This window comes from Myxine glutinosa, chromosome 3, assembly GCF_964187855.1.
Source record: "Myxine glutinosa chromosome 3, kmMyxGlut1.1, whole genome shotgun sequence".
NCBI classification, from domain to species: domain Eukaryota; kingdom Metazoa; phylum Chordata; class Myxini; order Myxiniformes; family Myxinidae; genus Myxine; species Myxine glutinosa.
Genome location: NC_136263.1, coordinates 66,306,401 through 66,321,853, shown reverse-complemented (window position 1 = coordinate 66,321,853; position 15,453 = coordinate 66,306,401). Strand labels below are relative to the sequence as shown.

The following is a 15,453-nucleotide window of genomic DNA, read 5'->3' as shown; positions in this document are numbered from 1 at the left end:
CATTGTCTCCAGTACCCGTTTGTGACGATGTTTTCATTGTGACGAAAATATTCGAATTCGAATTTATTTATTCGAATTGCACAAATATGTGAATTGTGATTGTGTTTCATTGTGATGTTTGTGCTGCGACGGGCGGTGTGTACAAAGGGCAGGGACTTAATCAACGTGAGCTGATGACTCGTGCTTACTGGGAATTCCTCGTTCGTGGGACACTGTCTCAAGCCCCAGTCCCCATCACAGATGGGGCTCAGCGGTTTACCCGAGCATGACGGCGAAGGGCAAGGTACACGCTGGCCCATCCAGTGTAGCGCGCGTGCGGCCCCGGCCATCGAAGGGCATTGAACGTTCATTAAAGGATTACGAAACGAAAAACATTACAAAATTACGTTCACACCGTCACGTCAAACACTACCGTGAACACATACATCGTCACAACATCGTCACAATGAGAACATCGTCACAATGAACGTTATGCGAACGCGAATGTTATGCGGGAGTCCAAACCTGAGAATGCTGGAGACCAAAGCTGAAATTGGGAAAACTAAATAGCCTATTTTACTCCCAGGGGTCCCAGGATTACCCACCCAAAATATCCTTGCGATCGGTTCAGCAATTTTTATGGTACCTGCGAACAGACAGACGAACATTTGGTGAATTATGGTAAGATATTGAACACTGTAAAACACAAATCGCCTTTTTGACACTTCCAAAAACCTCCAGTTTGGAAGATCAAGGCATGCTTTGGGGAGCACACTTTAATCGTGTGCAAACTGTAATGTGATGCTATGTTCCTGGTCCATGTTTGTGGGTTGGTTCTATGTTTTGTGAATGACCACATGCACTTCCTACTCTGAAGGGACCGACTGTGATCTCGCGAGAGCACGCCTCACGGCCTTGGCCTTACCAATAAAGCAGTATATTACACAGACTAAAGGTATTTTAAATCGTATCACTCTGTTTTAAACCATTTTTAATGGATCTATGATCCTGAGTTGGAATCCCGGTCGATCGTTGAATTAACGCCAGGGGATTGACACAGCCTGTTCATCCTTCTGAGGTCGGAAAATGTAGTACCAGCTTGCTGGGATGAATGTGCCCGTGTGTGCCACCGTTTAGAATAGGCACACTGTATCTCTGTGTGTTGTTAGAGGCGACTAAAGGGTTGGTGTCAGGAAGGGCATCCGGCCAGAAAAGCATTGCCTCAAAAAGGGAACCATGATGATTGTCATGGGGCCCGCAAGACGAACACCCACTCTCGCGGGGAAAATGGCCGCAAAAAAAGAAAAAAACAGGGGTCCCGATGAAAAATATTTTTGCGAATAGGTGGAGCACTTGGCCGCAAATGTAGAAACAGGTCACATGTTATGTACGGCAAATAGTGCAAAGTCGGGGTCCAGCTGTTTGATATCTGATTTTACACATTTGTATGATGTTGTGGATTTAGGAGTTTGTTGTTTTTCAGGAAACCAAAGAAGAACGAATCACCTCGTTCTGATGTCGGTGTGAATGAGTCTCTCCATTCAGAAGACGTCGGTGAGAACCACTTACCACCATCATCACCAAAAAAATCCACTCTTTGGAAGCGTCTCAAGTAAATAAAGAATTTTATCTTCCTCATCTTCACTTTTTAAACTTGTTTTTGGATACATCTACCTCAACATATGTACAAGAAACGAACTTTCCAATCCTTCTCAACCTAGGTATAAGTGCTGGAGACATGACAAGAAGGGGAAGGGTTGTGGCCCTGATCAACATTCTGTGTAAGTAAGAGAATATATCCCTTTGGAATGTCGTGACATGAAACATACAAGCAATATAAATGGTATTCCTTGAAGGAAATAGCGAACTCTATAATATTTCAGATTATCTTCCATCTGATTTAAAGTCAACTGCATCACAATCATCAGCTATTCTTGCTGCTTGTATATGTTGCAAGCAAAAAAAATCACTTTGACATCGCTGCAAAGCGTTGTTGGATGTGTTGGTTTGAACCTGTGCCGAAAATGAAACAAATTAAATGTTTTGAATTATTCTCACTCAGATTTCAACATCACCAAAATGCACATTTTCTAGTTGTTTAAACTTTTTATGGATGATTTGTAATATCGGATGCCTGCATGATATGTCGCTGTATGATACACATTTACCATGATTACCTTGCATGTATAATGTATATATATATATATATACACACACACACACACACACACACACACACACACACACACACACACACACACACACACACACACACACACGTGTATGTATGTATATATATATATATACATATATATACACGTCAAAAGATTTTCAGCTCAGGATGCACATTGAGCAGTAAAAATAATTTTGAAATATTCTTTGTTAATAGCCTGACGTTTCGAGAACAAACTAGTTCACTTCCGCAGAGGCGTGGAGTATGGTGTTAACCGTTAAGTTCCATTGAGGGTGGTTCACGTCATGGATTGGTCCAAATCCTTACCAATCACAGGGCTTCCCTGCATTTTTTGTTGTTGTTGTTCTATACTGAATCGAGGCTCGTGAAAGAGCTAACATTTATTTCACAAACAAATCAACCAGACAAACAAAATATACAAAAAGAGGGAGCGGAAGACAAGATGGGGAGAGAGGGGGAAGCACACAACCACAACATTTGAGAGCAGGGAGAAGTGTGGGAGGGAGAGGGCTTGGGGGGAGGAGGCGTGGGAAGGGGGGGGGGAATGGGGGGGGGAGAGGTATAAAACACAAGGGGACCGAAATTAGCGGGGGTAGAAAAGATCAAGGTTTTGGATGGGGGAGGATAAGAGATGGTGGTGAACAGCTGTTTTAAAGACCTGGAGGGTGGAGTGGGATTGAAAAGAGTGAGGGAGTTTGTTCCAGAGGCGGGAGAAAAGAGGAATGAAGGAGTGAAGGTGAGCAGAGAGTCTTGATTTTGGCAGTTTAACCATAAGAGGGTTGCAGGCAGATCTTGTGCGACCTGTAGGAATATTTGGGGGACAGAGCCCAGAGAGAGCTGGGGAGGCAAGGCCAGAGAGGAGTTGGTAGAAGACGGAAAGACCACCAACCTGCCTGCGGTGAGTGAGTGAAAGGCCCTTGGAGTTAGCTTCATCGCGGGAGATTCCAATGATTTTGAATGCTTTGGTTTCAACAGCGTGAAGACGAGCTAGGTGTGAGGCTGGAGCACCAGCCCAGAGGGGAGAGCAGAGCATTCAAATGACGATGCTGTTTTTGACGTAATTGATTGCGTAGTGCTTTGTATGTGGGATGTAAGTCGATGTATCGGTTGATGGAGTTTTGATACCATTTTTGAAACCAATAAAAATCCACTAAAATATATATCTCTCACACTAAAATACACAATTTGGTTTCTGTCTGTCTGTCTAACGATTTTTGACTGCGATACATTTTTGTTACTTATCCAATTTCAACCAAACTTGACAAGACGACTAAGGGTAACACAATAAATGAAGGTTGTATCGAAGGAATTGTCCGCCCCCCCCCTCCTCAAGGGGGTTTTCCCCACCAATGGGGTTGCGTGTTGAGGTGTATATCCGTGTTAAGACCACACGTCGATACAGAGGCACAAGCTTCTATTAATTGAGGACAATGGCTGACGTGAGTTGCTGTGTTGTCATGATTTACACCAATCATAATACAAACATTTATTTTGTACAAATTTATTTGTAAAATTGGTGATGTTATTTATTTGTAATTTATTTGTAATCCTAAAGGGTCCAAGTGGTCTAAAGCTCGAAATAGTCATGGGTCCAAGCTGGTTTAATGGGTCTAAAGCGTCTTACGTCTTGGGTCCTCTGGGTGTTTTGGGTCTTTTAGGGTCTTCGCAGTCATTTGGGTCTTCGTGGTCTTAAGTGTCTTGGTGGTCTTAAGTGTCTTGGGGTGCTTAAAGGGTCTTCAAAGGTCTAAGCAGTCTCAGGAGTCCAAAGGGTCGAGTTATATTCCAACAGTACGTAATTCATAGACGTGAATAATCTATCCACAGAATGCAACTGGCGTTCAAACAATACATAATCAATAGACATATAATCACACAACTTCACGGCTTCCCGGATGGACGGACGGATGGACAGATGTTCGGCTTCACCGACCATGTCTTTCTGTTTTATATATGTAGATACATATATACATTTACATATTGTATTTTCAGGTGTATTATTTAAAATATATGTTTTTTAACCACACCCCTAACTTTTAACCTTTTTGCTGATAAAAAGTGTGGTTAATACACAGATATTGCAGTTAATAATACTTTGCGGTTAATACACTGAAATTTGGCACATTGTTAAGGACTCCCAATGGAACAACAACAGCCCAACAACCCCTTCTCCTAAACTGCTTCACCCATCGATGTGAAACCTGTCATGTCTGGTATAAATGTGATACAGGAAAACAGCTGAAGGGATTTAAATCAAACTTCTTTATTTTCGGACAGTCAACGAGGGCATCTACCCTACCCATTGTCATGAGTAGGGCTATGTGGAGGCATATTGGTGACACAGTCGCATTGTTATAGTTACCTCCACCACCAAAGGTGGATGGAGGTTATTTATTACCTGTTTCTGTACTTAAAAGCCTGGTGTTGGCTTAGCGGCTAGGGTGCCAGCTTAGGATCCTAGGATCCTGGGTTCGAATCCCGGTCGATCGCTGAATTAACGCCAGGGGGGTTGACTCAGCCTGTCATCCTTCCGAGGTCGGCTAATTGAGTACCAGTTCACTGGTAATTCCTTGTTTGTCGTAAAAGGCGACAAACAGGGTTGGCGGCAGGAAGGGCATCCGGCCGTAAAACATTGCCTCAAAAAGGGGACCAAAAAACAACAACCACGGTGACCGAAAAAGGCCAACCCTTTTTGATTCACGGCTTCCTTTGTGCATCATGATGCACATGATGCACAAAGGTGCCCGCTTTGCGGTGAAAAATGGCCTCTAAAGGTTTTTTTTTCTTTTTCTGTACTTAAAAAAAATAGATTTATTATGACTTGTTTCTGCACTTTAAAAATATACATTTCCATGCTCAAGAATTTTATTTGGATTGCACTGAAATTTATTGCTATTGTGTGTGAAAACACTTCACATGAAATAGTGTTCCTATTACATAATGGGCAGTGGTAATATGCCATTGTTAACCACACCCATAATCATACAGATGTGATTGGCCAGCTGGCTCACCTCGCCAGGCTGATTGACAGGTGTGCCCCACCCATCCCTCATTGCCCTTCATATTAGTTGGCGTAGTTAATAGTAATTAGTAATAGGTGTCCACAACCATCCCTGACCATATTGTGGAACGTTGGCCGAAGCCCTCACCCTTCTTTCTTCCACCCTCACTTTTTCACATTTATTCGCTTTTAAATTTCTTTTCTCTCCAACCACTTGGGCGAATGACGCAAAGCTTTCAACATAGGAACACCTGCCTATGGAGATATTTTTAAAATCAAAATTACATGATGGTTGGATGGAAAATGCAGCTGGCATTCCAAAAAATCCGTTTTCTGTAGGCATGCATTGTAGGGTGTTTCAGGTATCAGGAATAACTGGCCTCAAACTCGCTGAAGACTGAAGATACCGTCGATGTGCTCAGTTGAGCACAGCAAGTTCCAACGAGAAATGTGTGGGAGGACAGGGAACAAGTCGTCTTGACAGTTTTATAGTTCGATTGGGATGACAGTGTTAGGGATACTTTCCAACAGTAGTTTGTCATCGATGAACCAAAAATTCAATGTCAGAAGAGGGTCACAAATTTTAATTCCTGAGGAGGACAACACTTTCTGTCTAAAAGGAAATACACAACAAGAAACAATAACCTTTATCAAACCATATCACAATTCACAAATTACATTGCAAGATTCACAGAAGGTCCCAAGTGAAATCCTGGGACAGTAGAGATGCACAAAGGAATGTCATACCAAACACCAGCATGCATAGAATACAGTTAACATACAGTGTAAACATGCAAAATCGACCAGCCAAGTGAAGTATCCTAGCTATTTGGACATCAGTTTCTGATTTATATACAATTTCAAGTGGGAGGAGCAAGTGGAGGGGGGAGGAGCAAAGAGAAGGGAGGAGAGCAGTAGGATTGGTTGGGAAAAGTTTGGGTGGGAGGGAGCAAGGATCGGGGGATACAATGTGATTGGTCAAGTGAAATATTGAGATGAGAATACTTCCCGCTGAGAGCAGATCTGCATTTTCAAATCCTTTAATGAGAAGAATGTGTTTGGTCGAGACTCTTCGGCGCCAAGACCCTATCAATCATAATGTTGCGTTAACGTTATTATAACTTTGCAGCAACGTTTTATAATGCCATTGCAGGGACATTTATGATTTAATATTTAGAAAATATATAAACAGGCATACAATAAGAAAGTCCTTATATAATCAAAAGGTCACTCAGTAGCTATGACAACCACATCCTTTTCCAATCTGCAAACTCATCTTTTCCTCATAAGTAAAATCATACTGCAATCCCACAAAAGATCTTTACTGAGAAACAGAGAGCCAGAGAGAGCTAGCCTACATGGATTTTATACTTTAGACGAACCCCTTTATCAAATACGAAGAAGCTATTTTGATTCAGTGTTTAATTATCGTTCTTTTGAAAGATTTTACTGAGAATGCTGAAAATTCCCAGAGATAGCTACCCGGATGGAGTAAACCTACAAGCAATTATATGAATTACAGGTATATTATTTCCGAACCGTTGTTCAGTTTAGTTTTGTTTTAAAACTCAATACTGCATGCAATTTTTGTAGTTCTATGCACAATTTTTCTCAAAACCTAGTTGTAACATTAAGTTGAGGATGGATTTCGGATCTACCATCCCCCAGAAGTCACGTAGGCAAAAGTGGGAGGGGACACACCTTACAAATATTTACATCTAATTTATTAAAACAATGGTAGTTTTCCAGACCTCGTACTGAGATGATTTTGTCATAACGAACATTTGTTTACCAAGCCCCTTGGCAAGCAAGCACCAATAGTAATTAGCTTTCACCAAACAATGGACAGTTCTGAATACTAATTTACTCAGACATTGCGATGTCAGCTGTCAGCCATACCAAGAAAAAAACAATATCTTACTTATGAAACTCAGGGAACTTCAATGAGATATACTAAATCCAACATTACATTATTTCAAAGGAACATCCCATATGTAATCATATTACCCTCAGTCATAAATGATTTTGTCATGACAATATGTGGTCCAGCGACCACCATTGCCTCCACTAATAATTTTTACTTTTCTCGAGCAACGAATTTGGTCAGTGTCGGAGATAACTTGCCAACTGTAGGAAATCCCAGATTCTGCATGGAACCCACGAAAAAAACTTGCAGACTCAGAAAGCAGGTTGTGGCTCATAGAAATTACTTGCTTCATAAATTTACACTTCCAAATCTCTCCTCTGGTCCTGTATCCAGGACCACAACATAGAAGTGTTCAATTTAGTCATCTCAGTCACAGGTTGACCCTGTTTTGAGGAACAATCATTCAGAATTTTAACCCTGCTTTCACAAATAATTCCTGTTCTTTTTTTTCTTTTTTTCCTTCGGTCATCAGGTTAAAATTTTCGAAATTCACCTGAGGATCCCTGTCCAATGGTTCTCCACGGATATACCTTCTTGTAGCCCGGGCAGATTTTTTTGAACAGGTGAATAAAGGTCTCCAACATAGGCCATTTGCTTAGCCCATCGTCTGGCAGTATCCCTTATTTGCGATAGCAGTGCGTCCAATTGTTCTTTCGGCTTCCATGTCAGGAACCATCTAAATAGTGAGGGGAAGTATGAGAGTGTAACATCAAATGGAATCAATACAGATCAATCATGCACATCTCTCAGAAAGTCTCATTGCGACTTGGAGGTTTGGGAGATGTAGTTGCAAAGAATTTAGCAGTGAAGCATTTCGTAACTAGTGCCGGTATGCATTTTAAGGCACAATACAATCAGAATCACAAAAAGAACGGTGCAAATGAATTTCAGTGTAGAAGCACCCCAGCCTCCAAAGGTACTGACTAGCCAATATGTGATTCCCCATGTGTCTTTAATTCATTGTGCAATTTTTCCCCTTCGTTCTTGATTTTTTTCCGTCAAATCAGTAATACGTTCACAGTTGTCTGGAATATAGGTACAGCATTCTGAGCCAATGATGGCACAAGTTCCGCCTTTTTCAGCAAGCAACAAGTCTAAAGCTATTCTATTTTACATCACAACAGTCCTCATTGCTACCATTTCAGCATTTACTTCCACTTCAACTTCAGCAGTTTCATTGGCAAGTCGTTCTATGCTAGATGCCAATCTCATCAATTCCTGTCCTAATCTAATTGTCCTATACTGGGGAATAAGTAGCAACCCAGCCCAATCTCCTATTGAGACGGCTCTACGTCCTCTTACATTTAACCACCCCAGAGCCTGTTTTCCCACACACTGGATCAAGCAAATCATTTCAAAAACATAGAATTAACACATTTTAACTGACAATGTAATCAATATCCCGATTATATCCAACCTTATAACAATTTACATTGGTTCACAAGTTCCTCGAGAACATTTGAAAGATTATAATATTTCATGTGTAACACCCAAACAAAAACATATTAAATCAGGGGTGTACATGTTTCAAGCAGAACCAAAGTGCATATGAATGTATTCAATAAATCTTCAAAATTATGTTTCCCTTTTTCCTCACAAAAATACCCAAAATTCTATCACCCAGAAATCTCAAATATTATCATGTATTAACCAAATGTAATCATGATGTAATCATCCAATATTAACCATTTATGTATTCTTATCATAATTATCACATCTCCTTTGTATCAATCTTCCAACAAAAAATGTCTGAAACACATAATTATATGATCCATATTACTTTCAGCACATAATTCCTTGAAATCATCATTACCTCCCCTTTTTTTCCCCTTTATTTTATAACAAATAAACCAAAAATATATATTATAATACAATAGGCCTCAATTTTCCCATCCTTAACAATTTTCTTTCACATTATTTTCATTATCTCACATTCATTATTTTACAAATCTGTTGCCAAGATCTGTATTTTCCTCCTCTCCTTTTTATTAATATCAACCATTTTCTCTCGCCATGGAATAGTCCGTTATTCATATAAATAATCATAAGAGTTCTGTCAAACATCTTCATTTTTAAAACTTAGCCAATTATTTTAAACGACATGTTTTCCCCCAAAAAAATAACAAGTCACATTCTTTGTATATTGTCAACATTGTTCATCGTTTTAGTATCATCCAGAACTAATTTTTTTTATAAACCATCAACTTGTAGATGCATTTATTTATATCCCATTAACCCAAGAACTCTCAATTGCTTGATTTTTTTTAGTAATGCCATATATCCATATTTCTTTTCAAAATGTCCCGAACATACACATTAATCCCATTAAACCTCAAATAACCTTCAATCCGAAAAATAAATTTGTGACATTTCAACAATGATTACAATATCATTGTACTTCTCATCCGTAACAGTTCATTCAAAGGACAGATAGTAGCTATGGAACAGGTGCATGTATATGTAACAGGTGCATGCCCCCCAGGGCACCGTTTCCTTCCCTTTTCATCCACCTTATAAAATATCAGCACCATTCATTAAAAATACTATAAATATCACATAATTCCACTCTTCCTTCAGTGAGGCCAGTTTTCCATCTGGTTCAAGATTTACATTTCATTCCATTAATTTGGAGCATTAATTCCATTAATTTATCATGACTTGTGATAAACATTGATCATTTGAACACAAATTGAACAAATTTAATCAAACAAAACACTTCCATTGACTTGACATTCACTAAAAAAATGAATTTTATGACTTTTCTCATTATTCAAAAAGTTTACAAAATGTCCCAAATCTGTATATTATTTTATACTGTGGTTACATTAAACCATATACAGTTCATATCTTAATCCAATCAGAAAATTGTCAATTTACCCCGAATATATGTCTGTACCCACATATGTCTGTATATTTTTACAAAATCCAACTTCCATTAAACTGAAAAATGCTTTGCTGACCCATGCAAGATCCCTTACAAATTTTGAAAACTTCCCAAAGACAAAACTTCCATTTCCTTTGAAATTTGTGACCACAAACCTTTTGCACTTACACAACATCATAATAATACATAGTCTTTATCAATTTTGCCAATTTTCTGTACGATTATTTTCCCATATCAGGGTAGGTGTCATTTTTTTTAGTCTGCTCATCGATATTCGCCTATTAATTTTCAGAACTGCACACAATGTTAACATTTAGACCAACCTATTTGTCTCACAATATATTATTCAGTGTTTTCCCATCTGGTCTATCATTATTAACATTTCCAGCTCCCTTTTACCTTCCTTGGTCAATTCTCCCTAAAAATTTACCCCAAGATTAATAGCAGATATTTTCACATGCCAGATAACAACAACAACAACAACAACAACAACAACATTTTAAGGCCATTTTCCCTGCTAGAGCGGGGGTTAGCCTTGCGGTCCCCATGACAATCTTCTCCATTTTGCCCTATTTTCTGCATCTCTCCTTGTTAACCCCCTTGCCCGCATTTCTTCTTCCACCATCTTTAGTCAAGTCTTTCTCGGTCTTCCCCGTCCGTCCTCTACTTCCATCTACATTCATTTCCATCACTCTTCTCAAACAGTCACTTTTATCCTTCCTCAATACATGACCAAACCATCTCAACCTGTTCCTCTTCACAGCATCAATCACAGGCTCTATTCCCATCATCTTTCACAATTCATCATTTGTTTTTCTCTCTCTCAACGATACTCCGCAAATCCACCGAACCATTCACATTTCCACCCTTTCCAGCCTTTGTTGCACACACACACACACCCTCACACGTGCAGCATATACCTTTCCCTTCAGCCTCATCCTTTGACTTCCATGTGAGAGTCATGTCAGCATTAAATTTCATGCGACTTTCATAGCGTTCCTATTAACTGTTAAATCAATTGTTCCAAAAATTGTCTTTCAGTTCTATTCCCCATGATGCCCCCCCTAAACACACGTGTTAGTCCAATACAGGGGCTTTTAATTTTAATTTTCCCAGAATTTCCAATTCAAATTTATTCTCTTCCTTCCGATGAAATCTTTTGTGAAAATTTTATATTAAGTCACTTCTTTTTCCCAAATTTACTATAGGTTCTCCAACGATCATGTCCGACCTTGAACATTCCACGAATCCTGCAAAAAAATTTCTCATACACATTCAAATTAGATCCATTTCACATATCTGTTCATGAAATTTCATAAATGATCACAAGTAATTATCACATTGTAATGACCTCTAAACATTCCTAAACCAATAAGCTAGCCTGGCGATGCTAAATACCCCACACTTTTGTATCATCAAACCAATGAATGACTCAATTTTTTATGACTACATCCAAACCTAGATATTTTGAGTTTCGTAACTTTAATACCTCAAATTTTCCATTCCTTCCCTCCCTGATCCTGAGATGTGGGGATGGGTTATTTTTAGGATGATGTTGCAGAGAGCATTATTTTCCCAAACAGTGTGAACATTAAACTACACCATTACCTCTGACATCCCACAATTAACATCAGCTTTTTCATGATGTCGCGATATGACCTTATAATCCCATCAAACTATTCGTTGCTTTAACATCCAATTGAAAATTCTCATTTAATAGCAATTCTATTAATTCCTACCATAATTGAAATAAACAGTCAGAACGTCAACAAAGATATGCAACATGTTGGTTGGTCAACGTCTTTACACTCATTTTGCTTGTCTGTCTACTTTTGTTTCCTAGTAACACCTACCTAAGATTTAATAACACTTTCCACAGTTAGATTCTCAAAATTTCCCCATAATCGTCAATTATTCATCTTCATTCGTTTTTTCAACAAAACTACATGTGGAAAAAACATGGAGATTTCATCAGTACTATATTCCTTAAAAAAAACTATTTTTGTTTATGTTCTGTGCCTTATTAGTGACACAGAAAGATTAATATTATAAAGTCCCATTAGATACGAGTGAAATCATGTGATCCACATTCATTCATTCATTCTTCAATTTCTCCGAGAGTAAGTGCAGCTATGAAGTCTTGAAGGTGTAAAAATTTGACTTTGAAATTTAAATCAACAAGCATTCTGAGATGTGCTGAAACTATCAACAACTATTCTGCCATATTTTGCCTAAATTATGTCCGTAAGTCTTCAGATATATTTTCTCGGTAAGCAATCCAGCCATAAATATTATTTGGAAGTCATTTGCTGTTAGAACACAATTTCTCTGCTGTCAAAGGTTAAAGTTTGGCCCTCGGTGACTCGTCAGCTAATTGTCACTTTTTCTTGACAAAACAAATATCTTTTATATTTATCCCATTAAAATCCCATTACAAATCCCATTAAAATCCCATGTCTTGTTACCCTTTGCATGCTGAAAGATTATTCATTAAAGCAATTAATTCCATAATTCATTTTACCTTACATCCTGACATCTTTACCAAAAGGTTGAATCACACACCCACTTTTGTCCACAAATTTTTTAGAAGTGAAACAAAATTTGTCTGTACTTTGTCTCATAGAATCCACAGCACCAATATCGCAACCTCCCATCTTTCTACACCATGTCACAACTCCAATTCATTCTTCAAGTCACAACCCAGAGTGATTTGAGAACTATACCCAGAGTTCTATACTATACCCTAGAACTATGCCCGAGAACTACACCCTAGTCAGAACTATACCCAGTTTCAGAGAGTAAATAATTATATATATATTTGCATTATTTTACCATTTAACTTGTTCAAAGAATGTTAATTTCGCAAAATCGAATCAAACCACAACTTCTCGCCATTACATATCTATTGTAAGCGTGCCACATCAATAAGTATCAGTTTTTCTATGAGCCTCGACCAGAGGGTGGTTGTTATTCACAAACACTCGTCGCGAGACATTGTGAGACATCATTGTCGCGAGACAACATCATTGGTTCATGAAACACACACCGCTTCAATCCATCAACCCTGTCATTATGCGTTTGGGATTTTTTTTTTTTTTTTAAACGCCATAATAATCTTAACTGTATTAATTTGTTCAACACTGTCCGACATTTTGCACACAGGACAGACAAGATTAGAAGTTACTTGCATTCTCAAATCCACGATCGTGCTGGAAATATCGTGTCCGACATTGGGTGGTTTGCCATTGCCTTTCCACAAAGCGCTGAATTATTGTCTTTCATTAAACGTGAAGCATGTCTCAAAAGCTTAGTGATGGACATGGACAAAATTTGGTAGACAGATTTTGGTGCTCAACAAAGATAATCGGAACAGCCCTTAAATTAACACCAAGCAGATCAATTTTTATATTTTGGAGCTTTATGGCAGACAAATCTTTCATATATAAATGTTTTATTTTTTTCCAAATTCATTATATCTATATACTTTTCACCTTTCAATAAAAATTAAAAAAAAGTACCAACCAAATCTGTTTTCCTAAGCCTGGACCTGCATTGTTGAATCCACCTGTTCCTTCAAGGCACATAAAACGTGCAGGAATTTACAAGAACATCGTATCTCTCCCATTTCACAAATTATGTACACAATTTTTAGCCTGTTCATTAAATTCCCATCATTTGTCATGCAATAATCCTAGATATCGATATCGAACAAAAGGTCCCCATGCAAATCACACAGAAAAGGCTTGCATCTTTAACATTGATCATGAATCGGAACATCTCTGAATCGTCACTCAGAATGTCTGCCAGATCAGAAATACTTGACCATTTCTGTCGGGGATATCACTCATTTGCATCCTTTTGTCATAACTACATTCATTCATATGAAGGTCAGCTTCAACCACCATTCGAGTGAATGTTAGTTGTCAGCCTGTCTGTAAAACACCAACAAAGCATTTTACATTCACACCCAAGGTACAAGCAGCCTAATTTTAACAGGTGCACCTGCCTACTTGACCAAATGTCACGCACACCTGCAAACACAATATTTTCACCCATATCTCTGACACACCATTGCAAAGCACACTCTGCCACACACCAAAACTCACTCTTGATACTTCAAGACATGCACACAACCACTTGAGCTCATGACAAAATACAGGGCACTCTTGATACTTCAAGACATGCACACAACAACGAACAACTGTTCACCACTGCTTAAGTGAGTGAAGACAGTTGGAACCACCGCGACAATGCGGACACCCGTGTTTAACCTGTCAAATCTAGTGGCAACAAACCACTTTGACAAAACACTCCTGGGGTATTTCACACGATCAACCGTCTGGTATACCCACCAACCAAATAACCAACCAACTCACACACCACAGTGCAGATTTATGCAAGAACAGACAGATGATACAAATAGTTAACACAATACACCACCCTGTGACCATAATACTCGGGAATCAAAATCTGTAATCAGTTCATTAGATACGTTGCCAAGCGACCAAGAGGAAGGGGAGAGTGTCTGGTCTCCGTTTTCCAGGTCGTCTCAGAGTTAGCAAAAGTGTCACGGTCGCCATTTTGTTGGGGATATTTTCCAACAGTAGTATGTCATAGATGAACCAAAAATTCAATGTCAGAAGAGAGTCACAAATTTTAATTCCCGGGGAGGACAACACCTTCTGTCTACAAGGAAATACACAGCAAGAAACAATAACCTTTATCAAACCATATCACAATTCACAAATTACATTGCAAGATTCACAGAAAGTCCCAAGTGAAATCCTGGTACAGTAGAGATGCACAAAGGAATGTCATACCAAACACCAGCATGCACAGAATACAGTTAACATACAGTGTAAACATACAGAATCGACAAGCCAAGTGTAGTATCCTAACTATTTGGACATCAGTTTCTGATTTTTATACCATTTCAAGTGGGAGGAGCAAGTGGAGGGGGGAGGAGCGAAGAGAAGGAGAGCAGTCGGATTGGTTGGGCAAAGTTTGGGTGGGAGGGAGCAAGGATCGGGGGATACAATGTGATTGGTCGAGTGAAATATTGAGATGAGAATACTTCCCGCTGAGAGCAGATCTGCATTTTCAAATCCTTTAATGAGAAGTAAAATCATACTGCAATCCCACAAAAGATCTTTACTGAGAAGCAGAGAGCCAGAGAGAGCAAGCCTACATGGATTTTATACTTTAGACTAACCCCTTTCTCAAATACAAATAAGCTATTTTGATTCAGTGTTTAATTATCGTTCTTTTGAAAGATTTTACTGAGAATGCTGAAAATTCCCAGAGATAGCTACCCGGATGGAGTAAACCTCCATGCAATTATATGAATTACAGGTATATTATTTCCGAACCGTTGTTCAGTTTAGTTTTGTTTTAAAACTCAATACTACATGCAATTTTTGTAGTTCTATACACAATTTTTCTCAAAACCTAGTTGTCACATTAAGTTCAGG

The 15,453-nt window shown here is 38.8% G+C and overlaps 1 long non-coding RNA gene across 1 annotated transcript; it reads right to left on the bottom strand.

The window, feature by feature from the left end:
• Nucleotides 1–5,737: 5,737 nt before the first annotated feature.
• On the bottom strand, nucleotides 5,738–8,007 carry LOC144891127 (uncharacterized). The gene is made up of 2 exons (XR_013622721.1): nucleotides 7,592–8,007; nucleotides 5,738–6,257 (listed from the first exon to the last, which is right to left on the bottom strand). It is a non-coding gene; the product is annotated as an uncharacterized LOC144891127 (long non-coding RNA).
• Between the last annotated feature and the right edge of the window lie 7,446 nt (nucleotides 8,008–15,453).